This window comes from Elephantulus edwardii, unplaced genomic scaffold (genome assembly GCF_000299155.1).
Source record: "Elephantulus edwardii isolate Elephantulus edwardi_28Jun2011 unplaced genomic scaffold, EleEdw1.0 scaffold00377, whole genome shotgun sequence".
NCBI classification, from domain to species: Eukaryota; Metazoa; Chordata; class Mammalia; order Macroscelidea; family Macroscelididae; genus Elephantulus; species Elephantulus edwardii.
Window position 1 is genome coordinate 469,997 of NW_006400127.1, and position 27,645 is coordinate 497,641.

Here is a 27,645-nt window from a genome sequence, read left to right on the forward strand (position 1 = left end):
AAGATAGGTTAAAAGACTTTTTTAGAGTCACAGAGCTAGTAAGTGTTGAAACCTGGATTAGGAAAAAAGCAACCTTCTTTCCACCGGCCTGTACTACCTCTTCTTAGCTAAAATTGCAAGTATAATTTAAAAAAATCAATGTGTTCGGTCATAAATGGTGAATTGAAAGAGGGAATGGGGTAAGTAATGGTGGTTAGGGCAAAGGGATGAAGTAGAGAGCTAGAGGTAGGATAGAAAACAGTTATTGAAGAGGATGTGAGAAAGGGAGGGGAGTCCAAACTCTGTCATACGAAGGACAGAGTGTGGCCCCAGGCATAAAGGAAACAACTGTAAAGAAAGAATGATCTTAAAGGGTAAAACTGATGTCCAAGTTCCAAGTTACATCATACTCACTCATTCGTATTCAGTCAGAAAGAACTCATAGCTGACCCTCCGTTGGTTTTCCAGGGCTGTCAGTTACATTAAAGGAGATTGCGGGTCTTTCTCTTGGGGAACTGATGCAGGTGCATTGAAACCACCACAGAGATGTGGCCTTTTGGGTTAATAGTGCAGTTCCCAGTTTGAGTAGGTGAGGTACAGAAATGACATTGCTTGGTAATTTAAAATGCTCGTTTCAATTTAATAAAATAAATTTATTTATAACATTGGATTTCATTTTGTAAAAACCTGATTTTCAGAATGTGGAATAGGTAGACAATTTAACAGCATTCCAACCAGTCAGTTTGATTGTGTTCTGAATTAAGAGTTGTAAATGAATGCACAATCAGAAAAGAAGCTTGGCTGGCTGGCTGGATTCCACGGGGAGGAGAGGGCAGCCTTAGTGGTAAGTTAGGCCTCACTGTGACTCGGATCTGCGAAGAACCTCACACTTCTGTTGAAAATTCCATTAAAACTTTTGTCTTAGTGATGTTTATGTTATAAGACTTTGCCCTTATTGATGAGAATTCTAGCTCATCTCTGCACATATCATTACACTGGGTTAGAATTCTCCTTGTCTTACTCCATGGCAGGTTTGGGTCACATGGACCTGCAGTTGCAGCATTTCATTGAGGTGGAGATATAGAAACATGTTTAGCAGCTGGTGTATCAAATGACTGAACTTTGTTGGGAGAAGTGCACGGAAAACCCTGGGCCAAGGATGGACAGTCATACTGAGGTCTGTTTTGTGAACTCTGTCAAGCGTTTCATTGTTACAAGCCAGTTCATCTTGAATGGACTGGAAGAGACCCAGAAATCTAAGCCAGCCTTCTCAGAAAGCCTTTCTGACTGATCTCAACATTACCCCCTTGGAGAGGGAAAGTAATTCAAGAAAGCAGAGCTGTTGGTGGGCTGATTGAAGAAAATCATTGACCCATCCATAACTTTTCCCACTTTGGGAATGTCCTGTCAGTTGAGAAAGAACAGAGACCTATTTTGTATGTGTCCTTTGAGGGTTAGACATGCATTTGGTTGTGTTTTTTAAATGCTTGTTGTAGAAGGTCAAGGACTGCAGCCTTAAATAGGAATTGAAGCTCAACATCAAGAAAACAAAGATTCTCACCACTTGGCTGATTGGTAGCATCCTGATAGATGGTGAAGAGATGAGACTGAACATTATTAGTTTGCTTGGCTCTACAGTCAACACTTTTGGTACCAACAGCCAAAAAATAAAAAGACTAATTGCATTGGGAAAGTCTGCTTCCAGAGACCTCTCCAAAGTACTGAAGAGCAAGAAGTCAGTCTGGAGACTAAGGTGCGCCTTATACAGGCCACGGTCTTTGCAATTATTTGCTATGCATCGAAAAGCTTGACAATGACTAGAGGTAATAGAAGGAGAATTGATGCCTTTGAGCTGTGGTGCTGGAGAAGATTATTGAATATATCATGGACTGCTAGAAGAAAAACCAGATCCATCCTAGAGAGGGTGAGGACAGCCTACTCCTTAGGGCAAGAGTTCTGAAGCTTTGTCTGACCTACTTTGGAGAAGGACGTCATGCTTGGCAAGGTGGAGGTACAGCATAAGAGAGGAAAACCCTTGATGAGATGGATTGATTAAGTGACTGGGGTAATGGGGGTAGGTCTTATTGTCAGAGACAATGAGATTGGCAAAGGATAGAGTAGGGTTTAGGGCTGTTGTACATAGGGTCACTATGAATCACAGGCAACTTGATGGTACCTAACAATAACAAAAACAAGTTTTATAAAAATAACTGACAAATGAATGGAAAAGACTATTAGAACAAAAAAAAAAGACAGAAATTATGTAATGAAATGATTGTAATTACAACATGTTATTATAACAGTCTAAAGTAACTCTGGTGGTAAGAAGCAGTGCTGCAATCCCAAACCCATGCAGTTCTAATCCATGAGCTGCTCCTCAGGAGAAAGATGGGCAGACTCTCCTGCCTCTGAAAACCATCTAGAGGGTCAGCTATGGGTTAGTTCCAACTTAATGGCACACAAGACAACGTAGACAGAAACATACAGAAATTAATATTTTGCCTTTCATCTCCTCCTAGGCTTATCTCTATTGATTGGTAGGTGTTTTTCAATACTTGTTGTTAAGTGCCGTGGAGTCGTAGATAACTCATATTTACACTATGAACAAAAGACCTGAACACTTGTATAACTTTCATCATTTCTCCAAGTTCATTGAGTTTCTGGAGGCAAACTGGTTTGGAAGTGGATGCCACTCCTTTCAACGAGTGCAGGAGTTTTATTCATGTTTACTTATTCTCATAAAAACACTACTCTGTAGCCAGACTTTCTTTGAGTAGTAACTCCTTTTTAGGAGGCTGGTTTTAATAGGGTAGGACTGCAGGTGTTTTGTTGTTGTTGTTGTTGTTGTTGTTATTGTTGTTTTTTTAAGGCACTGATGCTTAAAGTGTGAAGAAAATGAGACTGATTAGGGAAAAGAGCCAGAGAGCTTCAGGTACTGGGGTGACGCTGAAAGGTGAGGGGAGCAGCTAATAAAATCGCTTGAGTGGTGAGAGTAGAAAGAAAATTTGTGTGTAAAGTAACATGGAGGCTGATGTGATGTTAAAGTGGAGTGTTTCCTGGGTGAGTTAGTAGGGATTTTGATTTCTTGTTTTGTTGGCAGATGATAGAGATAATGTGTGTCAGCATAAAGTGTAGCTGGTTTCCATGGCCAGCAAGAGCAGGTCCTGCATTCTGACCACATCCTGTCTGCACTGTTAGGTGCCAGCATGATTCAGGCAGTTGGGCCTTATTCTGTAATTCTGGATTTGCCTCTGCTAGTTGAGTTTGAAGCTGGCTGGTTAGGATACTATCCAGAACTGTGGGCTTGTTGCAGGAGGTGGAGTGAAAAGGTGACCAGACTGGAGAATGTTTGGCAGAAGTGTTTTTACTTATAATGATGGGAGTGGGGTGGGGATATAACAGTGGCAGTTGATATTGTCTACTTTTAGGGTTTAATTACCTTATCCTCAAAATGAAAGGGTTGGAATAGATAATCTCTCAAAAAACAACACAAACCAACCAAAACTAAGCTCTAAAATTCTGTGAAGCTCTTTTAGAGATGCCTATTCTACTTATTTCCATGCCTTTATTTTTCCCAATTCTTTTTAATTTTAAAAAATACAGAATAATCTTGGTTAAGTGTAATAATTTCTACCTAGTCTTTGGGATGTGTCTTAACTGTATTTCTTATTTTTCCTTCTATTTCCCACTGTAGTTTTTCAGTTCCATCTAGGATTAGTCTACTTTCTTTTTTTTTTTTTTTTTTAAACACATATACTCTTTTCCCTCATCATTTTCTTTCTTTTCTAACCAGTTAATAATTCTCCCCTCCTTTGAGGAACTTACCCCCAAAATACTTCCCATATAGATTTATTTTACTTTTGAATCACGTATGTAATGTTTTAAAACTGATTCTTGAATTTGTTCATGAACATATATTTATACTTGGTTTTGGAGAATAGAACAAGGCTTAATGAGTCATTGGGAGCCAAATTCTGGTTTAAAATAAAGAACTTTCTAGCAAGTACATGGAATAAGGTAACCCTTAGAAAGCAGAGAGCTTATTGTTAATTAAAAAATTTAAGGAGCACCTGGTTAATCATTTGCTGGGAATATTTGGGGTACATTGTTGAGAAAGAGTATATGATCGCAAAGGCCCTAATCTAGCTTTCTTTGATTATGCAATTCCAGATGTTCCAAGAAATTTCATGTTTATATTTTTTGTTTAATTTCATTTTTAATTTATATTTGTATTTATATTTGTTTATTTTCATGTTTAATTTATATTCCCTTCCCTACCACTGGATTGGAAGCAGGAGTGGCATCCACTTCCTAAACAACATGCTTCTGGAAACGATGAACTCTGAGAAATGATGATAGCTATAGAAAGGCCTTTAGGATAGAAAGGATAGTTATAGAAAGGTCTGTTGTTCATAGAGTCGCTATGAATCGTGCTTGACCTGACAGCAAACAACAGTGACAACCACTAGATTACAGTGTTTTCAACATGATTATATTCTTCTACATTAATGTTTGACATTTCGTTTTGGAATATTTTCCAAGTATATAAAATTTGCATATTTGCTTTATTTTTAGAAGAAAACTGACAGGTAATAAAAAGTATGAAATAAATAGATCCACAATTTTTCAGACATTTAAGTGAAACTATTTTTGGAGCTGTATAGTTATATTGAGAAGGTTTAGAATCTTCAGATTTATTTATTTAGTTTTTTACTGTTTACAATGTAATGTTATTCTTGGTTATGTATCTTGTTGTTAAAAGTAATATTTTACAATCTTAATTGTTGACATTATTTGCTAAATTATTATTTTAGTTTTGGATTGCTTACTAACTGTTGTTTCATTGAAAAATTTTACTGAGTGCCTACTTTGTTGTAGAAGGAGCACTAGGGGCACAATAGTTAATTGATTCCCTGCTAATCAAAATTCAGGAAACTCTGGTGGCCTAATGGGAAGGGGGTTTACTACTTACCCAGTGGTGGTACTTCTCTGCTAGTTTGAACTTATCATCTTCCCTGAGAGAAAAGATGGGCAGTCTCCTCCTGTGTGATTTGTGGCCTCCAAAAACCCACTAGAGGGTCAACCAGGAGTTACTTCTGACACAATGGCAATGAGTGTTTAACTGAAATTCACTGGCTACTCTGTGGGAAAAAGATGTGGCATATGCTTCCATAGAGATTTACAGCCTTGGAAACCTTAGGAGGCAGTTACACTTTGTCCTTTAGTGGCATTATTAGTCCAGATCACCTCAATTGCAAATGGATTAATTTGTGCTGGAGGTGGTGCTACCTGCTGAGGATACAGTGTTGAACAAGGCAAATAAGATAGAGTTCCTGAGACTTATAGTTTGAGAAGATAGTCAAGAAACATACAGATATTTTTTTTAAAAAAACAACCCAAAACGACTCCTTCAGATGTGAGGAGTACTATGTGTGAAGAGATGGGGATTGACCTTTAAGGCCTTTTCAAGGAGGTGACACTTGGGCCAAGACATGAATGATGAGAAAAAGCCGGTTGTGTGGAGACCAGGGAAGTGATATTCAGGGAGGAGGACATGTACGAAGATCTTGAGATTTTGTTTCCAGTTGTTAGAGGAAAGGATGATTTACCATGCCCTGTGGGGGAAGAATAACCATTCATATTTGAGAAATGACTTTTCTGTCACGTAGCATATTGACTCTTTGTGTGCTCAGTGTGTGTCAAGTTGAAACCGAATCATGGTTGACTCTCCAGCAGGATTTCAGAGGCAGTTAATTGCACAGGAGGAGACTGCTCATCTTTCTCCCACAGAGCAGCTGGTGAATTTGAAACCCAAGCCTTTGAGTTTGCAGCATAGCTTCTTACCACTAGATCACCAGAGCTCCCCAATATTGGCCTTAGATTTTTCTAATGAGAGAGTGATTCTTGCACTGGCAATGTGTGAGTAGAGAGGCCTTGATGACTCCTTGTAGTCTTTTTTTTTTTTTAAGAAAAGGTGAATTGTAATGGGTGACTTTCAGTACAGATTACACATTAAAATCACCTGCCTGGACTCTGACCCAGGGCAGTTAAAGTGGACATCTCCAGCTTCAGGTGGTGGTGTCTGTAGGGAGTTGCACTGCTAACCTCAAGGCCTTACTTATCTGACAGTCTGAATCCACTGGTGATACATCCAGGGAAAAATGGACAGTCTCCCACATGCAATTTACAGTGTCCTGAAAACCCACTGGAGGATCGGCTGTGATTCAGTTCTAAATCAACAGCAATGAGTGCATGAGGTTCATTTTAAGGTAATCTCTGAGTAGTGCACACTGTTAACCACTTGGCTACTAACAGAGATTTGCAGTTCATATCCACGAAGAGATGCTTTGGAGAGAGGGTGGGGAATCTGCTTCGAAAAGTGATAGCCATCAAGTCACAGCTCTGCCCTGGAACACAGTCTCCTTAAGTTGAAGCTGATGTGAAGGGAGTTTGTTTCTCCTCATAAATGCAATAAAGGCTGAGCACCTTTCTCCTGGGTGCTTCCAATTTCAGGATAAACTGACTACAGAGGAATAGAATTAGGTATTAAATTGTTGTTGTAGTTGCCATCAAGTTGAGTATGACTTATAGCAACCCTGTGGACAATAGACCTGAACCCTGTTTTATCCTATACCATCCACAACATCTCTCATACACTTGAGTCTGTTGCTGCGGTCCTCTTGTTGGGATCGTCCTCTTTTGCTGACTCTCCACTTTCCAAGCATGGTGCTTGGTCCCAAGGAGTATCCTCTCCTGGTAACATGCTCAAAGCAAGAGAGATGAAGCTTCATTATCTTTGCCTCCTAGGGACACTCTGTGGTTGCACTTTTTCTAAGACATATCAGTTTGTTCTTTTGGTAGTCCATGGTATATTCAATACTCTTTTCCAACACTATAACTCAAAGGCATCAATAATTCTCCTGTAGTTCTTATTAATTGTCCAGCTCTCAGAAATATAGCAAGTAATTGAAAAGATTATGGCCAGAATAACATGTACTTTAGTCTTAAAACTGACATCATTGCTCAGCCGTGTTTTGAAGAAATCCCTGACAACAGACTTGCCCTGTGCAATACGTTTCCTAATCTCCGACTACTGGTAAGAAGGATATGGCTTGTTGAACCAAGAAAGATTAAATTATTGATAATGTCAATCTTTTCTCAATCTGTTATGATGTAGCCTGCTGGTGCAGTGGTGAGAACCTTTGTTTTCTTGATGTTGAGCTGTAATCTTTGATCTTCTGCAACAAGTGTTAAAAGTCCTCGTCCCCTTCAGCAAGCAAGGTTGTGTTTTCTGCATCATGCAGGTTGCTGCTGGGTCTTCCTGTGATCCTGATGCCCCATTCTTTTTCATAAATTCCAGCTTCATGAATTATTTGTCCAGCTTATAGATTAAATAGGAGCTATGGAGAAATGATACATGGAGAAAGGATACTATTCTGACATATACCTTTTCTGCTTTTTAGAGCACTCAGTATTCACTTGCTCTGTTTGGACAAGACTTTCTTGGTGTAGGTCTAGGTTTTACATGAACATAGTTAAGTGTTTTGGGAATTCCTGTTCTCAATGTTAGGTATAATTTGTTATGATCAACACAGTCAAATGCCTTTGCATAGTCAATAAAACACAGATATTCTTCTTGTATTCTCTTCTTTCAGCTAGGACCCATCTGCCATCAGCAATGATATCTCTAGTGCCATGGCCTCTTCTAAACCCATCTTAAACTTCTACCAGCTCTCTTTCAATGTACTGTTCTAGCCATTTTTGGATGATCTTATGCAATATTTTGCTTGCACATTACATTAATGATATTATTTGATAATTTCCACATTCTGTTGGAATACCTTTCTTGGGAATGAGAACAAATATAGATCTCTTCAAGTCAGTCAGCCAGTTAGCTGTCCTTCAAATTTCTTCACATAGACAAGGGCTGAATTTGTTATTTGAAATGTGTCAATTGATATTCTGCATCTATGGTATATTCATTTGTATCTATAGGAATAGATGTATTTAATAAGAAGTTGATAAACCCTAAAGACTCTCTCTTTTACTGCTTTCCCCCTGAAGATAAAGATTCTATAAATCTTTCAGAAAAGCAGCAAATATCATAAAAAAAACTGTGTTAGGCAAATATGTATGTTAAACTACTGTTGTTGTTATGTACTGTCTAATTAAGACCAACTCATAGCTGACCCTCCAGCAGGCTTTCAGAGGTTGTTAATTGCATAGTAGGTAGGAGATTGCCCTTCTGTATCCCATGGAACAGCTGGTGGATTTGAACTGCATGCCTTTGGGCTGACAACACAACTCCTTACCACTAGGCCACCAGAGATCCTTATATTAAGTTAAGCTACATTTAATTTTAATTCTTGAAGGTAGTTTAAAGTGTTTTTAAAAAGGTAGCCTAGTGGCAAGAAGCTGCACTGCGATACTGAAGAAACATGGTTCACATCTACCAGATGCTCTGTTGAATAAGAAGGGGCAGCCTCCTCCTGTCCCAGTCAGATTGACCCGATTTGATGATATACAACAAGGAAAAAAAAATTTGCCTTACTGATTTTGATTTGTCTTTTGATTGTGATTTCAGTGAAAGTTTACTAAGCAAATTGGTTTTTTCCCTTAAATCTTTCATACCTATTTTGTTTTATGACATTATGACATAAACATTCTAACTACCTCTTTTGATTCTCATTTGCATTAACCCTTGTATCCTACATCTTCCTACCTTCTAAACTTTATCTCTGGGCAGATGCTTCCCTTTTGAGTTTATGTGGTTGGTTGATTATTCTAAGAAGTGAGTGTTTCCCTGATATAATGGTTCATAATACCATGTTTGTTGTTTGGCTGAAAGTTGAGTCACAGTAATATTTGTCTCCTTTGCCCAGTTTGTTTGGATTATTCTCTTTACAATTGTTTATACCAGCTGCACAAATTTATAAATTGACTATTAAGAATGGCTTTGATGAACAGAACTTTAACTTCTGGGATTATTTTAAAATGTTCTCTTGGTTATACAAGCTTAACTGTTTTCAAACATTTCAAGAGAAAAAAAAATACCTTTATGTAAAATGTTATTTAGTGGCTATGTTTTTGTAAACTTAGAACTGAAAATAAGAAGTTTGTTTACATTGAAGGGCAATACACTATAGCAGTAGCAATTAAGAATGTTTTATTGCAGTTTGATGTGGGTCTGTAATAGAAGGTTCAGAATGATGGGGTTTTGTTCTTCTCTTGCATACTGCAGACTAATGTGGAATTAAATGCCACTATTTAAGATCCCTTAGCCATCAACTTTTGAAAGAGGCTTATGTTTAATATGTGTGTGCCTTGTTGATAAGCCTCACTAGTTGCCATTTTCTAGAATGTTTTAGGAGTTTTGTTTCGTGTTTTAGTTGCCCTTCTTGTGAGGAGACAAGAGGAGTTTAGGTTTGTCCATGATTCCTTTGTTGATCTGGAGATACTGTAATCTTGTAGATGGTTTCTTTCGGATGCATGACTGTATTTTTCTTTTTTAAGAACACCTTGACTTCCTTCCTTTTAATATTATGTGAGCTCTGAGATTTTAAGCTCAAAATCTGAAGAAAATACAGTAAAGAAGGAAAATCAACTATTAGAAGAGAAATAATGTACTCCAAAATGAAATGTAAATAGCTATTTTAGATGACTAAAAAATACTGATATTCTTAATTAGTGTTGATAATTGAGAACTAATTATGATTTCATAATCTAGTTCTAATGACATACTTTGGGTATGTTGCCAAGAGGGACCAGTTTTTGGAGAGGGACATCATGTTTGGAAGGGTGGAGGCACAGTGCAAGAGTGGAAGACCCTGGATGAGATGGATTGACTCAGTCACGGGGATGATGGGGGTAGGTGTGTTGGAGACGGTGAATTTGGCTCAGGGTAAAGCAGGGTTCAGAGCTGTTGTACTTAAAATCGTTGTGAGTTGCAAGTGACTTGGTAACACATAACAGTAACAATGATCTGAAAAGCTAGATGTGAAGTAATTGTATTTTGAAGTAATTTATAACTGGACTGATGCACTGTAGTTATTTCTAGCCAATTCTTACATCCTTTTGCAATCATAGAGAGATAAAGAATATATTTTTGGAAATCACATTAAAGTTTTTATGATATTGAAAGTATTATTTGCTAAAAATATAGACTTAATTTTAAAAATCACAAGTACATTTTTTAAAGATAATGACAACAGTAAAAGACTTAAGGGAGAAACACCCCCCCCCCCCCCCAGCCACACAAAACAGGCACTCCAGGTATCTTCTGGTCCCCCCCCCCCCCCCCGGTAAACAGAATAGATCAGTGTGATTTATTGTTTACCGATCAATTTTAAAATAAAAAATAATAGAAACAAAAATTAGATGGGAGGCATAGCACTCCTTGACCTCAACACCTACTACATAGCAGCAGTAACCAGAACACCAACCATGGTACTGGTACAATGACAGACACATAGATCAGTGGAACAGAATTCAGAACACTGAAATAGACCCAGCTATCTATGGTTAACTGATATTCGACAAGGAAATCAAAGCTATCAAATGGGAAAATGACAACTTCTTCAACAAAAGGTGCTGAAAAAACTGGGCTGCTGCCTGCAGAAAGCTGAAACAGAATCCACATCTCATACCACACACAAAAATAAACTTAAGGTAGATCAGAGACCTGGGAGTAAAGCCCAAAACCATAAGTTCATAAGAGACAAACTGTAATCAAGCTTAGAAACTCTAGTCTACAGTATAAAGAGACTGCCAAATACACCCAGAAATGCACAATCTGAAGAGGATAAAATTGATGAATGGGACTGTCTAATGATCAAATACTTGTGCACATCAAAAACTTTTTCCACCAGGGTGAAAAGAAAATCTACCGACTGGGAACAAACATTTGGAAATACTATCTCAGACAAGAGTCTAATAATGAAAGTTTACAGAATACTCCTGGGCCTCCACAGAAAAAGACTGATAACCAAATTACAAAATGGGCAAAAGACATGGGAAGAATTTTCACAGAGGAATATATTCGAATGGCCAACAGACATATGAAGAAATGTTCTAAATCACTGGTTAAATGAGAGATGCAAATCAAACCACAATGAGATACCATCTCATTCCAGGAGCCGTGGCAAATTTAACAGGACAACAAATAATAGATGTTGGAGAGGATGTGGTGAGATAGGAACTCTTACACATTGTTGATGGGAGTGTAAAATGGTACAACCATTCTGGAAGGCAATTTGATGCTTCCTCAAAAAAGCTGAACATAAAAATTCCCTATGACCCAACTATTCCAGTACTTGGAATAAACCCTGAGAAAATGAAAATTGAGGCATAAACGGAGACTTGTACTCCAATGTTCATGTTATTATTGTTGTTGTTAAGTGCCATCCAGTTGTAGGCGACTCATAGGGACGCTATGAAGGAAAGTCCTCAACACTTGTGTGACTTTTATCCTCTCTCCAGGTTCATAGGGTTTCCGGAGGCAAGCTATTATGGAAGTGGATGCCACTCCAGCTTCCATAGCAACGTTATTTACCTACCATTGCAAAAAATGGAAACAGCCCAGATGTGCAACCACAATAGAATGGATTTAGAAATTATGGTACATTCATACAATGGGATTCTATTCAGCATGCAGGAGCAATGATTTTGTAAATTATTACCTAACTTGGGAGAGACTGGGAAGCATTATGCTGAGTGAACTAACTCAGTTCCATAGGACAGATATTGTATAAAACTGTTACTGTATGAGTATGAGGATCCAAGCGGGGGTGGGGGGGGTGGGGTGGGAGGTAGAAGCAGAGGGATGAGGATGTGCGGGGGAGGGGAAGATTAATCATGAGGTTGTACAGTTTGATGGGGAGGGTGAGGGAAATTGGAAGAATCTGGTCTGAAAAACAATGTATTCGAATTTTCTAAATTAGTACAATGAAAAAATTGTTGCGTTGCAGCTTATGTTTTGACTCAGAACTTTGGAAAATGGACACCACAGTTAATGCTTTGAGCAGATAGGCTATTAAATAAAGAGAAATGATGATTCATTCATTCATTTCCATATTAACTGTGTATTTGCTGCTTGTTCTGTGTGAGGAACAGATCTGGGTGCTGAGGATACCCAAACTCAAACCCATTGCCATTGAATTGATCTGGAGTAGAACTGCCCCTGCAGAGTTTCATGTGATCGCTTCGCTACGGAAAAAGACTGCCACCTCTTCCTTCCATGGAACAGTCTGGTGGTTCAAACTGCTGAGATTCCTTTTTGCGGCAGAGTTCTTAATCAGTGCATTAGCTGAGCTCCTTAGTAAGAAGACTCACCCACCGGTGTTTGAGTTAGTTCTGACCCAATAACAACCCTATCGGACAAGATACAATGGTTCCATAGAGTTTCTAAGACTCTAAATTTTTAAAGCAGCAGACTGCAGCATCTTGCAGAGTAATTAGTGTGCTTCAAGCTCTGACCTTTGAAGCATTTTGCACTACCAGGTCTGCTGAGCTAGAATGTTAGATGGTTCTAAAAGCTATGGAGAAAAAGGGAACAGAGAATGAGTAATGGTATTTGAAATAGGAAAGCCTAATTAAAAAAAAGTGGTGTGGGTTTTTTGTTTGTTTGTTTGTTTTTTGGTTTTTTTTGAGGGTGGTCTATAACCATTTATTTCTCCTGTCGGGGAGGTGGGCTGATTAGGGAGCAGAAGGCCCTGGCCACTACAGATTAGAGCAGGGGAGCATGGCCCTCAGTCGAAAGTGGAGTGGTTCCTGCCCACGTTGGCCACGCACATGTCACAGCAGTTGATGTAGAACCTGTGGAGGAAAGCAGGCCGCACAGCAGCTTGAAGTCCACCAGGTTCTGTGCCCCTTCGATCTAGCCGAGGCTGTGCAGACTGCAGAGCGCACACGGGCCACTGAAAGCCACGAGCTGGTCCCGGACCACAGTGTACTGGGGTTGGGCTTGGAGGTGTGGGGCACGAAGGCAGGGTTCAGAGCTATTGAAGGTAGGATCGCTATGAGTCACGGGCAACTCGATGGCACATAATAACAACAATCACCCTACTATAAAAACCAGTAGGCTTTCTGGTGCCAGGCTTGCAGTTGCCATACTCAGCCATGCTCTATCATCACGTCATTGCTCGTGGTGAACACCAATGTGCCCTGCACCCCGAACCCAACTCCAGTACATTGCTGTTCAGAGGAAAGGGAGCTCTGGTAGCCTAGTGGTAAGAAGTTGTGCTGTAGTCCCAAAGGCATGTTGTTTGAATCCACCAGCTGCTCCATGAAAGGACGAGCGGGTTTTTGTTTTGTTTTTTTTTTTTTAAATTTTTTTTATTTTTTATGTGTGTACCATCAAATCGGATCTGACTGATATAGGAGGCGATTGTTCCTCCTTCTTCAGCAGAGCATCTGGTGGATTTGAACTGCATAACACTGAATGGTTCAAAATTGGGAAGGGTGTGCACCAGGGATGTGTCCTATCTCCATACCTTTTCAACCTGTATGCAGAGCAGATTATCCAAGAGGCTGGGCTCTATGAGGAGAGGCATGGCGTTAGGATTGGTGAAAGATCTATCAACAATCTGCGTTATGCAAATGATACAACCTAGCTCGCTGAAACTGAGGAGGACCTCATGCACTTACTGCAGAGGGTCAAGGACTGCAGCCTTCAGTATGGACTGAGGCTCAATGTCAAGAAGACAAAGATTCTCACCACTGGACCAATTGGTAGCATCAGGATGGATGGCGAAGAGATTGAGATTGTTCACAGCTTCAGTTTGCTCGACTCTACAGTCAACACTCTTGTCACCAGCAGCCAGGAAATAGAAAAACGTATTGTGACGGGAAAGTCTGCTGTTAGGGACCTCTCTAAAGTACTCAAGAGCAACGGTGTCTCTTTGGAGACGAAGGTGCGCCTGATACAGGCCATGGTCTTTGCAATCACTTGTTATGCATCAGAGAGTTGGACAATGACTAGGGAGGACAGAAGGAGAATTGATGCCTTTGAGCTGTGGTGCTGGAGAAGAGGAGTATTGAATGTACCATGGACTGCCAAGAAAACAAACAGATTCATCCTAGAGAGGGTTAAACCAGGCTACCCCTTGGAGGCAAAGATTCTGGGGCTTTGTCTGACATACTTTGGACATGTTGCAAGGAGAGACAGGTCTTTGGAGAGGGACATCATGCTGGGTAGAGTAGAGGGACAGCACAGGAGGGGAAGACCCTCTATGAGGTGGATTGATTCAGTGACTGGGGTAATTGGGATGGGTGTGTCAGAGGCAATGCGATTGGCACAGGATAGAGCAGGGTTTAGGGCTTTTGTACATAGGGTCGCTATGAGTCGCAAACGACATAACAACAACACCTCTGGGATTGCAGTGCAGCTTCTTGCCACTAGGCCACCAGAGCTTGCCTAAGAATAAGCATCTTGATGGCACCTAATGACAACTGTTAATAAAAGACAGAAAACCCTTTTTCTCCTATTCTTTGCTTTCAGCCGAGACCCATTTTCTATTAGCAATGATAGCCTTTGTCCCATGGCTCTTCCGAATCCAGTATGGATTTCTAGAAGTTTCTAGTAGTGTACTCTTGTGACCATTTTGAATTAATCTTCAAAATTGTAGTTGTGTGTGATATTAATGATATTGTTTGATCATTTTTACATTGTCCTGGATCACATTCATTTAGGATAGGTACAAGTAAGAATCTCTCCCAGGTGTTTGGCCAGGTATCTGTTTTCCAGACTTCTTAGCATAGTTGAGTGAGTACTTGTAGCTTTGTATTCTTTTATTTAAACATCTCAGGTGCTATTCTGCCAATTCCTGGAACCGTGCTCTTTGCAAATACCTTCAGTGTAGCTTGAACTTCTTTCTTCAGTACCCTCGGTTCTTGATCATTTACTATTTCCTAAAATGGTTGAACATCATCCTTTCCCCCCCGACCCCATAAAGTGACGGTGTATTCCTTCCATCTTTTTTTAATATTTTCTGCCTTCTACCTTTCTTGGGAATGGTAACAAATATGGATCTCTTCCATCCATTGCCCAGAAAGTTGTCCTCCAAATTTCCTGCATAGACTGGTGAGCGCATCCAGGGCTGCATCTGTTAATTGAAACAAGTCAATTGGTATCCCATTGATTCCTGGGGCCTTATTTTTTGCCAGTGTCTTTAATGTAACTTCCACTTCCTCCTTTGTTACTTTTGATTCCTGCACATATGATCCTTCCTGAAAATTTTTAGTGTCTGTTATTTTTGGTACAGTGATTCTGTGTATTGTCTCCATCTTCTTTTGATCCTTTCTGGGCCATTCAAGATATTATCCATTGCATCTTTCAAGTATTCCAACTTGAGGCTTAAATTTGTTTTTCAGTTCTCTTAGCTTCAGATATGCAGAGAAAGCTCTTATCTTTTTATTCTGCAAGCTCTCGGCACATTTCATTATGTGCTCTCAACCATGCATCTGCGTTATGCAGATGACACAGCCCTGTGTGCTGAAACTGAGGAGGACCTGAAGCGCTTGCTGCAGAGGGTCAAGGACTGCAGCCTCCAATATGGATTGAGGCTCAATGTCAAGAAGATAAAGATTCTCACCACTGGACCAACTGACAGCCTCAGGATGGGTGGTGAAGATAATTGAGATTGTTCACAGCTTTAGTTTGCTTGGCTCCACAGCCAACACTCTCGGCATTAGTAGCTAGGAAACTAAAAGACATATTGCGATGGGAAAGTTTGCTGTTTGGGACCTCTGCAAAGAACTGAAGAGCAATGGTGTCTCTCTGGAGACTAAGGTGCATCTGATACAGGCCTTGGTCTTTGCAATCACTTGTTATGCATCAGAGAGTTGGACAATGACTAGGGAGGACAGAAGGAGAATTGATGCCTTTGAGCTGTGGTGCTAGAGAAGAGTATTGAGGGTATCATGGACTGCTAGGAAGACAAACAGATTCACTCTGGAGAGGGTTAAACTGGGTTGCTCCTTGGAGGCAAGGATTCTGAGGCTTCATCTAACATACTTTGGACATGTTGTAAGGAGGGACTGGTCCTTGGAGAGGGATATCATATCATGCTTGGTAGGGTGGAGGGACAACGCAGGAGGAGAAGGCCCTCTATGAAGTGGATTGACTCAGTGACTGGGGTAATCGGGATGGGTGTATCAGAGACAGTGCGATTAGTACAGGACAGAGCAGAGTTTCGGATTGTTGTACATAGGGTCATTGTCAGTCTCAAGAGACTTGACAGCACATAACAATAACTATATATAAGTGTGAGGTATCTGAGAAGGGAAGTTAATAAGCTCTGTACTCCTAGTTGCAAGAAAGGTGATCCAACTAAATGTGGAAATTATCAACAATATCCCTAATTTCACAGGTAAGCAAAATAGTGCTGTATATTATTACAGAATGGCGAGAACAGTACATAGATAGAGGAATATCCTAAATTCAAGCAGGATTTAGAAGAGGCCATGACACCAGGAATACCATTGATGATATCGGATGGATCCTGGCTGAAAGTAATGAATGTCTATTTATGCTTTATTGATTATGCAAAAACATTTGACTATGTAGATTATAACAAGTTATTCTTTTTTTTTGGCTGAGTACAGTGTACTTTATTGATGGTACATGACAGGATGGGCTCGCCAAGCCCCTCCCCTTTCTCAGGGGGATTTGATGGAAACTTGTGTCAAGGATGTGAGATTTTCAGTGTGTGGGAGGATCAAGTTGGGGCAAGGACTCCTCCCCAGCAGCTGAGGGTCTCTCTCTCTCTAAATTGAGGAGAATGGGAATCCTACAGCATTTAATTGTGCTTATATGAAACCTATACCTAGACCAATAGGCTGTTGTACAAATAGAGCAAGGGAACACTACATAGTTTAAAATTAAGAAGAGAGTATGTCAGGGTTGTATTTTCTTTCCATATCCATCCAGTCTGTATGCTGAGGACGTTATAAAAGTAGCTGGACTCTATGGAGGGGAATATGACATCAGGATCAGAGGGAGATTCTTAAATAACCTGCGCTATGCAAAAGACACAGTGTTGCTTGCTGAAAGTGAGGAGGACTTGAAGCATTTGTTGCAGAGGATCAAAGAATGCAGCCTTCAATAAATATTGCATCTCAGTGTCCAGGAACAATGATTCCTACCACTGTACTAATAGGCAACATCAGTATGGCTGGAGAAAAGACTGAAACTGTCAACAGCTTCATCTTGCTTGGATCCGTAATTATCAGTTTTGGTACCAGCAGTTAGGAAATCAGGAGACACATTGTACTGGGAAAGTCTGCAGTTAGGGACCTCTCCAAATTATTGAGGAGTAGTGATGTCAGTTTGAAGACTAAGGAGCATCTGATTCACATCATCATCATCTTTCTGATCACTTGTTATGCATCTAAGAGCTGGACAATGAACAAGGATGGAAGAGGAATTGATAAGGATGGCAGAAGAAGAATTGATACCTCTGAGCTGTGGTGTTGGAGAAGAGTGCTGAACATCCCATGGACTTCCAAAAGAACAAACAATTATTTCTTGAAGAGGGTACAGCCAGAGTGCTGTTTGGAAGGAAGGATGATGAGGCTTCTCCTCACATACTTTGGGCATTTTGCTAGGAAAGGAGTCTGATGCTAGAAAGGTGGAGGGTCAGTGAAGGAGAGGGAGACCCTCGACCCGGTGAATTGACAAGTGACTGCCATAATGAGCTCTAGTGTGTCAGATAGTGTGAGGATGGCACAGGATAGGACAGGGTTCAGATTTGTTGTTCATTAGGGTCACTATGGGTCATTCTTGATAGCACCCAACAACAGCAACAACAATAACAATAACCCACAATATCTTATTCTCTGTCCAAGAAATCTTTCAATAGTGTAACACCATGCTTGAATTTTTCTTCAGTTCTTTCATCTTGAGGAATACCAAGGGGCTTTGGCTTTCTAATTGTGTCTTTGCACATTTAATTATAATATTTTACTTTTGTCTTCCTCAGCTGCCTTTTGAAATCTTTTGCTCTGCTCTTTTCACAATTTCTTCCCCATAGCCAAGCATTAGAATATATAAAACTAAGAGAGACATGGTCTTTACTTTAAATTACTTATTTACTATTAGAGGTAACAGACATAAACAGATGTGACTATAATATTTTACTTGAAAGATTATGGGCTATAGAAGCACAAAATAACTCTTGTGTCATTACTAGCTGTGTGATTATAGGCCAGTACTTGAAACTATGAAGCTCACTTTCCTGTAAAACAGAAAAGATACATAACTATAGATGCTATGTAAAATCCATGTGAATAGTTTAATTCAGGGTATCACACATTTTACACACATGTTTCATGATGGATAATGGTTTTTATAAGAAAAATAATTGTGATGACGGAATAAAATAATTATCATGTGTTAGCTGTGCTTGATTTTGTCAGCAGCCACATTCCATACAGTGGAGAGCAGTGAATGCGAAGAAGTCAGAGAAAACTTCTTGACCAAGACAACATTTGAGGGACACCCTGCAGGATGAACATGGATTCCCCATGCAGAGAAGGGAAGCAGTCATTTTAGAAGGAGGAAAGATTTGCAAAGGACAGAAGGCTGGAAAATTGTTGCAGGAAAAATTGTCAGGCAATGGTTGCATCTTTGTTTTTGGCAGTAGGTGGTATGGGATGAAGCAGGCAGTGTGAATAGAGATATATGATGTGGGGCCAGGTAAGGGCTTTGTAATGAAGGCTTGTCAATTACTGATAGTCAAGGCTTCAGTGTCACATACAATAATGAAGTCAGTGATGGAATGGCTTTGCTTATGGCAGTCAGACTTGGTGAAGCTTCATGAATTCTCTCCAACTAAAAGAAGGGTAAGAGTGTGCTCTGGTGACGTAGAGGGTAAGGAATTGCACTGCCAACTCAAAGGCAGATTACTTGAATCTGCCAGCTGCTCCACAGGAGAAATTTGGGCGGTCTCCTTCTGTGTGATTTACAGCTTCTTCTAAAAACTTGCTGGAGGGTCAGCTGTGGGTCAGTCCTAACTCAGCAACACATATGAAGAAGTAAGAGGCAAAGATGGTGAGACTTCATCTCACATTCTTAGGACATGTTACCGGGAGGGACCAGGCATTGGAAGGGGACATTATGCATGGAAAAATGGAGGGTCAGAGGATAGGAAAACCCCGACACAGGCCAACACAGTAACTGCAGCAATGAGCTTAAGGTACCTCATATTGTGAGAATGACACAGAATTGTCCAGGGTTTCAGTTTGTTGATCAGAATCAACTGTGTAACACCCAACAACCACCACCACAATAAGGAGTCTGATACTTTGGCCATGTTAGGAGCGGCCAGTTCTTGGAAAAGGACATTATGTTTGGAAAGGTGGAGGATCAGCAAAAGGGAAGACTGTCCTCAGGTGGATTGACTCTCACAGTGGGCTCAAGTATGTCAGAGATGGGGAGAATGGTACAGGATCGGACAAGGTTCAGATTTGTTGTTCATAGGGTCACTATGAGTCGTATTCAACAGCACTTAACAACAACACACCATCTGTTTATGTACTTTAGGATTTGCCTTTGCTTCATAGGCCTCTAGGAATGAGGATTGCGTCCCAGTCATACTCTGTTGTGGTCATATTGTCTAATTAGCTCTTCAGTTTTGGTCCCAAGTGCCTACTTATTCTTCTATGTAGTTGGAGTTACGGGTTTTTTGCTGATCTTAATCTACACAAAAGCCTCTGTGGTTGGGTTTTTTTTTCCTTTTTCTTTGAGAGCCAGTTACACCCTGTAGTCTTTCTAGATTATAATTTGTACCTTTAGATTAGGCCCTTGGATATTGAGCTTTGTGCTTATTAGTCTTGACTATTTCTTTGTCTAGTTGGTTTTTTTTTTTTTAGGATTATTTTGCTGTGATCCTTTTCTTTCTCAGTTGCCCCTGATTGAAGTTCAGCTTCTGTTTTTGCATCTCCTCAGGAATGAATGTTTTTCTTGTGGTTCTTGAATAGGGTCATGCCCCTTAAAAGTTGCTAAGAAGTTGGGAGGGGGGAAGATCCTAGGGATTAAGAGAGTGATATAATGATATTTATGTTTTATAGCTGTAATTTTTAACTGTTTCTTATGAAAATATCGTAGTCCAGAGCTTCTGACCATTTCTTGCTGGAAACAATTAAAAATGCTGGGTGATAGACAACATCATGATAGATGGAAAAAAGACTGACTGCCAATGCCTTCATCTTACTTGGATCCAGTCAATACATGTGGTAGCAGCAGTCAGGAGATTAGGAGATATTTTACACTGGGAAAGAATGCAGCTAGAAACACCCCAGATTATTGAGAAGCAATGATGTTAGTTTAAGGACTAAGGTATGCCTCATTCTGACCATGATCTGTTTAATCACTTGCAGTGTTGGACAAGGAATGAGGATGTTAGCAAAAGAATTGATGCCTTTGAACTATGATGTTGGAGAATAGCACTGAATATCCCATGGACTGCTAAAAGAACATATAAATATGTCTTGGAGAAGGTACGAAAGAGGGCTTCTTGGAGGCAAAGATGATAAAGTGTCAAGTTATATACTTTGGGCTTGTTGCAAGGATATGATATTCCTTGGAGAGGGACATGATGCTTGGAAAGGTGGAAGACTGGCAAAAGAGAGGAAGACTCTCAACCAGGCGGATTGACAGAGTAATTGCTGCAGTCAGCTCTAGTGTGTCAGAAATTGTGAGGATGGCACAGACTAGAACAGGATTCTGATCTGTTGTTCATGGGGTCGCTATGGGTCAAACTTGATTCAGTGGCACCTAACAACAACAACTCCCACCACCAAAATATAGTCTGTCAAAATGACAAACAAATCTGTCTTGGAATACCTGCAGTCACAATGCTTCTTTGAGGCAAGGATGGTAAGACTTTTTTTTTTTTACCTGTTCATACAATTATTATTCAAGTATACAAATCAGCCACTAAAATAAAAGATAAATAACTTGAGCCTTGCCAATGACTGAAATTGACCAAGAATATAATCAAATGCATTAATAATAATTGGAGATTGGAATGCCAAAGTTGGAAACAAAGAAGAACTGTTGTTGTTGTGATGTGCCATCAAGTTGCCTGTGACTCATAACAACCCTATGTATAATAGCTCTGAAGCCCGCCTTGTACTGAGCCAGTCTCACTGACTCTGACACACCAATCCCCATTGCCCTAGTTACTGTATTAATCCATATCATCTTGGATCTTCCTCTTCTGCGCTGTCCCTCCACCCTTCCTAGTATGATGTTCTTCTTCAAGAAAGTCCCTCCTGGCCACATGCCCAGAGTATGTGAGATGGAGCATCAAAATCCTAGCCTTTGAGGAGAAACTTAGTTTCATTCTCTCCGAAAGAGGCCTCTTTGTTTTCTTGGCAGTCCACAGTATGTTCAAGAATCTTCTCCCGCACCACATCTCAAAGGCATCAATTATTTTTCTATCCTCCCTAGTTATTATTCCGCTCTTTGATGCATGGCAAGTAATTGTGAAGACCATGAACTGGATCATACACACCTTAGTCTCTGGAATGACATCGTTGCTTCTCAAAGACTTTGTCGTAAGTATTTGGGACATATTATCAGCCTATAACAGTTCCTGGAGAAAAATTTCATGCTTGGTAAATTGTTGTTGTTGTTGTTAAGTCGCCTGCGACTCATAGCGACCCTATGTACAACAGCCCTAAACTCCGCTCTGTCCTGTGCCAAACGCACTGTCTCTGACACTCCCATCCCAATTATCCCAGTCACTGAATCAATCCACCTCCTCTCCTGCGCCGTCCCTCCACCCTCCCAAGCATGATGTCCCTCTCTAAGGACCGGTCTCTCCTCACAACATGTCCAAAGGAAGTTAGATGGAGCCTCAGAATCCTTGCCTCCAAGGAGCCACCCGGTTTAACCCTTTCCAGGACAAATCTGTTTGTTTTCCTAGCAGTCCATGGTATTCTCAATACTCTTCTCCAGCACCACAGCTCAAAGGCATCAATTCTCCTTCTATCCTCCTTGGTCATTGTCCAACTCTCTGATGCATAACAGGTGATTGCGAAGACCATGGCCTGTATCAGACACACCTTAGTCTCCAGAGAGAAATGAATACTCTTAACAATATGGATTCACATAATGGCTATGACAGTGGGCTCAGGATCCACAGAAGGTGTGAGGCTGGTGCTGGGTTAGGTGGTTAGATAGTGTTGTCTTCTGTTAGAGCCAACTCAATGACTTCCAATAACTAATGGCTACAAAGTTTTTGCCCTCAGAGCACTAGGCATACTAGTGGAAAAGAAAAAAGAGTGTAGAATAAGCAAACATAAAAATTTGCTTAGAGAGAGATGTTAAAACAATTAAGTAATATAAGGGAATATGGTAGAAAATTGTTAAGTGTTGGAGAACGAGACAAAAAGTTGGTTGTTTTAACCCACTTTGAGGAATGCTGGAACAAAATCTGGTAATAATTGTACTGAAATTCTGCTCTGAGCAGCTTTCTACTCTGTTGCTATGAGTTGATAATGATTACAAGGAAACCAACAAAGGAATAAAACCAACAGAGATGCAAGTAGGGAGAAGCTGTTTAAGAAATAGGGTCAGGCTGAGGGTCCTGGATAGAACAGTAGAAAAATATAGAATAATACGAAGAAAATCAGGAAGATGGCTAAGCTTACTGGTCCAATAGACACTATGGAACCTCTGATATTATAGTATTCAGTAATCTTTGAGCCTCAAACGAAATTTACCACTCTTGTAGCCAAACAGAAGATGTGTTTATAAGGCGAACAGCAAATGCAGGGAGATAGTCAATACTTATAATAATGAGCAGTTCTGTATTTTATATGCCAGCAAGATTAAGAAAGAGTTTCTGTTTCATAACAGGCAGAGACTTCAGGGAGGGTTGTGCTGCAGGGCCCCTTGAAAAGAAATCAGAATCTGTCCATGGCTGGGGCGGTTTCCATGTTGAATTCAGAGATGGGATGCTCCTGGCAGACACAACATGTGGATAAACCACAGAGGACGTTTCCATGATGAGACATAAGTTACACAGGGCAGGTTCTCGGTCCACCTTGTCCAGAATGACAGGATCCAGATTTCCCCTAAACCACATGCCATGTGGCCACAGCAGATTTCCACACCCCTCCTCTTCATACTGGGGAACCTGTTCACCTGGGACTCAGGCATCTTCAATTTCTGATTCTGTAGCAGCTTTTCCTGATAAAGCTGGACAAATTGGGCTCTTGTAATTCTCAGCCACATTTCCACAAGAGGTGCATTGGGATTATTCGGGAGGCTGGGCTTTTATGAGGAGGAATGTGGCGTCAGGACTGGTCGAAGATCAATAATCTGCGTTATGGAGATGACACAACCCTGCTTGCTGAAACTGAGGAGGACCTGGAGCGCTTGCTGCAGAGGGTCAAGGACTTCAGCCTTTAATATGGATTGAGGCTCAATGTCAAGAAGACAAAGATTCTCACCACTGGGCCAATTGACAGCATCAGGATGGATGGCGAAGAGATTGAGATTGTTCACAGCTTTAGTTGGCTTGGCTCCAGTCAACCCTCTTGGCACCAGCAGTCAGGAAATTAAAAGACATATTGCCATGGGAAAGTCTGCTGTTAGGGACCTCTCCAAATAGTGTCTCTCTGGAGACCATGGTACATCTGATACAGGCCATGGCCTTTGCAATCACTTGCTAGACTGCTAGGAAAATAAACAGATTCATCTTGGAGAGGGTTAAACCGGCGGCTTCTTGGAGGCAAGAATTCTGAGGCTTCGTCTGACATACTTTGGACATGTTGTAAGGAGCGACCAGTCCTTGGAGAGGGACATCATGCTTGGGAGGGTGGACGGACAGCGCAGGAGGGGAAGACCCTCCATGAAGTGGATTGATTCAGTGACAGGGATAATCAGGATGGGTGTGTCAGAGATGGTGCGATTAGCACAGGACAGAGCAGAGTTTAGGGCTGTTGTACATAGGGTTGCTATGAGTTGCAAGCGACTTGACAGCACATAACAACAACAACAAACAACCATGAATTTCCAGAAGGTTCTTGGTGCCAGCCTTATGGTGCAGCTCACCACCCACCGGCCCTGTCTGTGTAGCCAGGCCTCATATTCAGTGATGACGAGGTGCCCAGGGTTCGAGTCCTTGTCTGCATGACTTCCTGCCAGTAATGGTATGACTCCCACACCTGAGATGGGTTCTAGGCAAAGACCTTCAGATTAGCCAGGTCCTGGGCTTGCCATTCTCTCCAATACCTGTGAGCCCTCTGAAAGGTGACACCCCACTTTGTGCACTATCACCAGCTACTGTCAGGATGAATATGCTTCTCTTTTTGAAAACCTTCCTAAAATATGCCATATTTGAACTTAGATAAGTCATTGCTGGGCTAATTCTGGTTTGTGCAGAGGCTGGAAGCGTCAGTCCACAATGGAGCCAGAAAACAAACTGTCTGGGGATAACCTGGAGAGGTTGCATCAGGTTCTCTTTGAGGTATTAATTCTGCAGTGACCAGAGGTAGCACGACAGTGGCTGGGGGCATGACAGATAAATGCTTTTCAGGGATCACTCCATGGCTACTCGGTGCAGATTGGAAGGAGGGAGGCAAGTTAGGTGGGCCATTGCAGTAGTTCTGTTAAGAGATGTTGGGTGACATGGGCTGGGGGAAAATTTGCTTGGTGGGGTGAGAAATTGTCTTATTTGGGATTGATATTGAAGGTTTGGCTAATTAATTGGATGTGAGAAAAGGGAGAAAATAGGATGACTCCTAGACTTCTTTCTTTATAATTTTTGTTACTGTTATGTGCTGTCCAGTCACCTGTGACTCATAGTGACTCTGAGTACAACAGCCCTAAACCATGCTCTATCCTATGCCATTCTTACTGTCTCTGACACACTATCCCCATTACCCAGTCACTGAATCAATCCATCTCATCTAGGGTCTTCCTCTCTTGCACTGTCCCTCCACCCTCTCCAGCATCACGTCCCTCTTCAAGGACTGGTTCCTCCTTGCAACATGTCCAAAGTATGTCAGACAAGGCTTCAGAATCCTTGCCTCCAAGGAGCAGCCTGGTTTAATCCTCTCCAGGGTGAACTTGTTTGTTTTCTTAGCGGTCCATGGTATATTTAACACTCTTCTCCAGCACCACAGCTCAAAGGCATCAAATCTCCTACTATTATCCCTAGTCTTTTTCTAGCTTTCTGACACAGCAAATAATTGCAAAGATTATGGCCTGAATTGGGCACACCTTAGTCTCCAGACTGACATCATTGCTCTTCAATACTCTGGAGAGGTCTCTGACAGCAGACTTTCCCAATGCAATTTGTTATAATAAGAAAAATGTAACGAGCTCTAGTGGCTTAGTGGTAAGGAATAGCACTGTCAACCCAAAGGCATGTGGTTCAAATGCACTACCTGCTCCTTGGAATAAAGTTGAGCTGTTTGATTTACTGCCTCTGAAAACCTATAGGAGGGTCAGCTGTAAGTCAATTCTGTCTCCATGGTATATAACAATAAGAATGTAAAGGAAAAAAATGAAGACATAAGTTAGGATGAGTCTAAGGGATGAAATGTTGAATGGAGATACTTACTTTATTTAAATTTGAGAATTTTTCTCAATTCTTGTTTTGATACTTTATTTTTAAAGTATATGTAACCTTTGGAAAGGATTCTTGAATCAGAGACAAAACCAAACATCATTCTATAGTTATGATGCTATATGATGTAATTTTTACTGGACTTAAGTTGGCTATACTTTATTATACAAATTGAGTACATATTTCTTAGTTTTTATTATAATGCTACAATGTAGTCATTTTTCTTCCTGTAATACCAGACTGGCAATTTATACTCAGTTAACATTCTGAGAAGCCAACCCCATCCATTTACTAAAATGGTTGTCAATATGCATGTATATGTGTATGCATAGATGTGTGTGTGTGTGTGTGTGTGTGTGTGAGAGAGAGAGAGAGAGAGAGAGAGAGAGAGAGAGAAGTAATGTGTGCGCGCAAAGATTGACAAGTAAGTGTATCCTTCAACTAGAATTAAAGTTTAAAAAAAAGTGACTCTTTGGATGATGGTCCTTGGTCGACTCCGTTATGTTGCTGGATTATGCTGTTGTCATTAAAAGCCAGGCAAGCAGATGTGATACAGTAAAGGATAAACCAATGTAATCCTGTCCTCACATGCTATCCAGAGTGGATGGTAAATATTGTTCCCTCAACTCAGGAATACGATGTTCTAGGTGCCACAAGGGACATATACGGGCACACATAGAGGGATAGAAGAAGGGCCTTCCTTAAGGACCCAGAGTTATGTGAAAATAACTGCCATCTGAGGACAGAGAAACTTCCTGTTGACTAATGGAGATGCTCAAGCAGAAGCCAAAAAGCTACTTGGCAGAGATGTCCAGGAAGTGACTCAGGCCATTGATGGATCAAAAACTTTTAAAAAAAAAATATATATATATATATATATATAAACACATAATGTAATACAACAAAAATATTGCCATTTTAATGTTTAGTAAATGTAGACTTGTATATGAAATATTTTACATTTAAAAAAATTATATGCAGTCTTCTAGAGACTGTTTTATACTTAACACAGCAGGCCTATTTGTACCAGCTAAATTTATTTTCAAAATTTTTATTTTATATTGGCTGTGTACAAATGTCATGTACATTGTGTTGGACACTCTCCTTCATCCATATTGCATTCTCTACAATCATTCCCATACATTGTATTTTATAAAATTAATCACCATTGAACTATATGCTCACCTGTACTAGCTACATTTTGATGGACAACTCCATGCTGACAAGCCCTTGATTGGTTATGAACCAGTGGATGTTTGTAATTGTCATGATGTGTGTCGTCTTGTTTTTATATATCCTCAAGTTCACTCTAACTCGTAGTGGCCTCATATACAACCCCTTACCTGAATTTGCACCATCCTCACAATCTCCACTGTACTTAAGTCTGTTGTTGAAGCTCCTGTACTAGTCCATTTCATTGAGAGTTTTCTCCTTTGCTGATCTCCCATCTTTCTAAGCAGGATACCTGCTTGCTAGGACTAGTCCCTCCTGACAACATGCCTAACGGAGGTGACATGAAGTCTCACCATTTTTACTTCTGAAGAGCACTCTAGTTACATTTCTAACAGATTTTCCTGCTCTTATGACAGCCTGTGGTTTATTTAATATTTCTCATCAACACCACCGTTCACAGTGATCAGGTTCCCTTCATTCCTCCTCCTCTTTGCCTTTAGTATCATTAATTTTATACAATTCTATCATGACATCTTTAGCCTTGTTTCTGTCACAAAGATCTCATATTTTCCTACTTATTTCCTACATATTTTCATAAGTCCTACTTCTGTTTCCAACTTTAACATTCCAGTGACCAGTTACTAATGTGTCTTGATTGCATATTTAATCATTGTCAGACTGCACAAGCTGGTGGTGGTTGGTGGTGTGAGCTGCTGATTCGGAACCGACTCATAGCTGACGCTCCAGCAGCTTTCACATACAGTAAATTGCATGAGAGGAGATTGCCATCCTTCTGTGGAGCGGCTGGTGAATGTGAACCATTTACTTTTGGTATTTCAGTGCAGCTTCTTCCTGCTAGGCTACAAGAACTCCCTGCACAAACTGGTAGAGATCTTTTTTTTTTCCCTAT

General features: G+C 40.5%; 1 protein-coding gene and 2 pseudogenes across 3 annotated transcripts in view; 2 read left to right on the forward strand and 1 right to left on the reverse strand.

Moving 5' to 3' along the window:
* Positions 1 to 27,645, forward strand: part of BICD1 (bicaudal D homolog 1 (Drosophila)) — a 312,684-nt gene that overhangs the window by 8,835 nt on the left and 276,204 nt on the right. The window lies entirely within an intron of this gene.
* On the forward strand, positions 938 to 1,270 carry LOC102849476 (annotated as a pseudogene).
* On the reverse strand, positions 22,816 to 24,443 carry LOC102846509 (annotated as a pseudogene).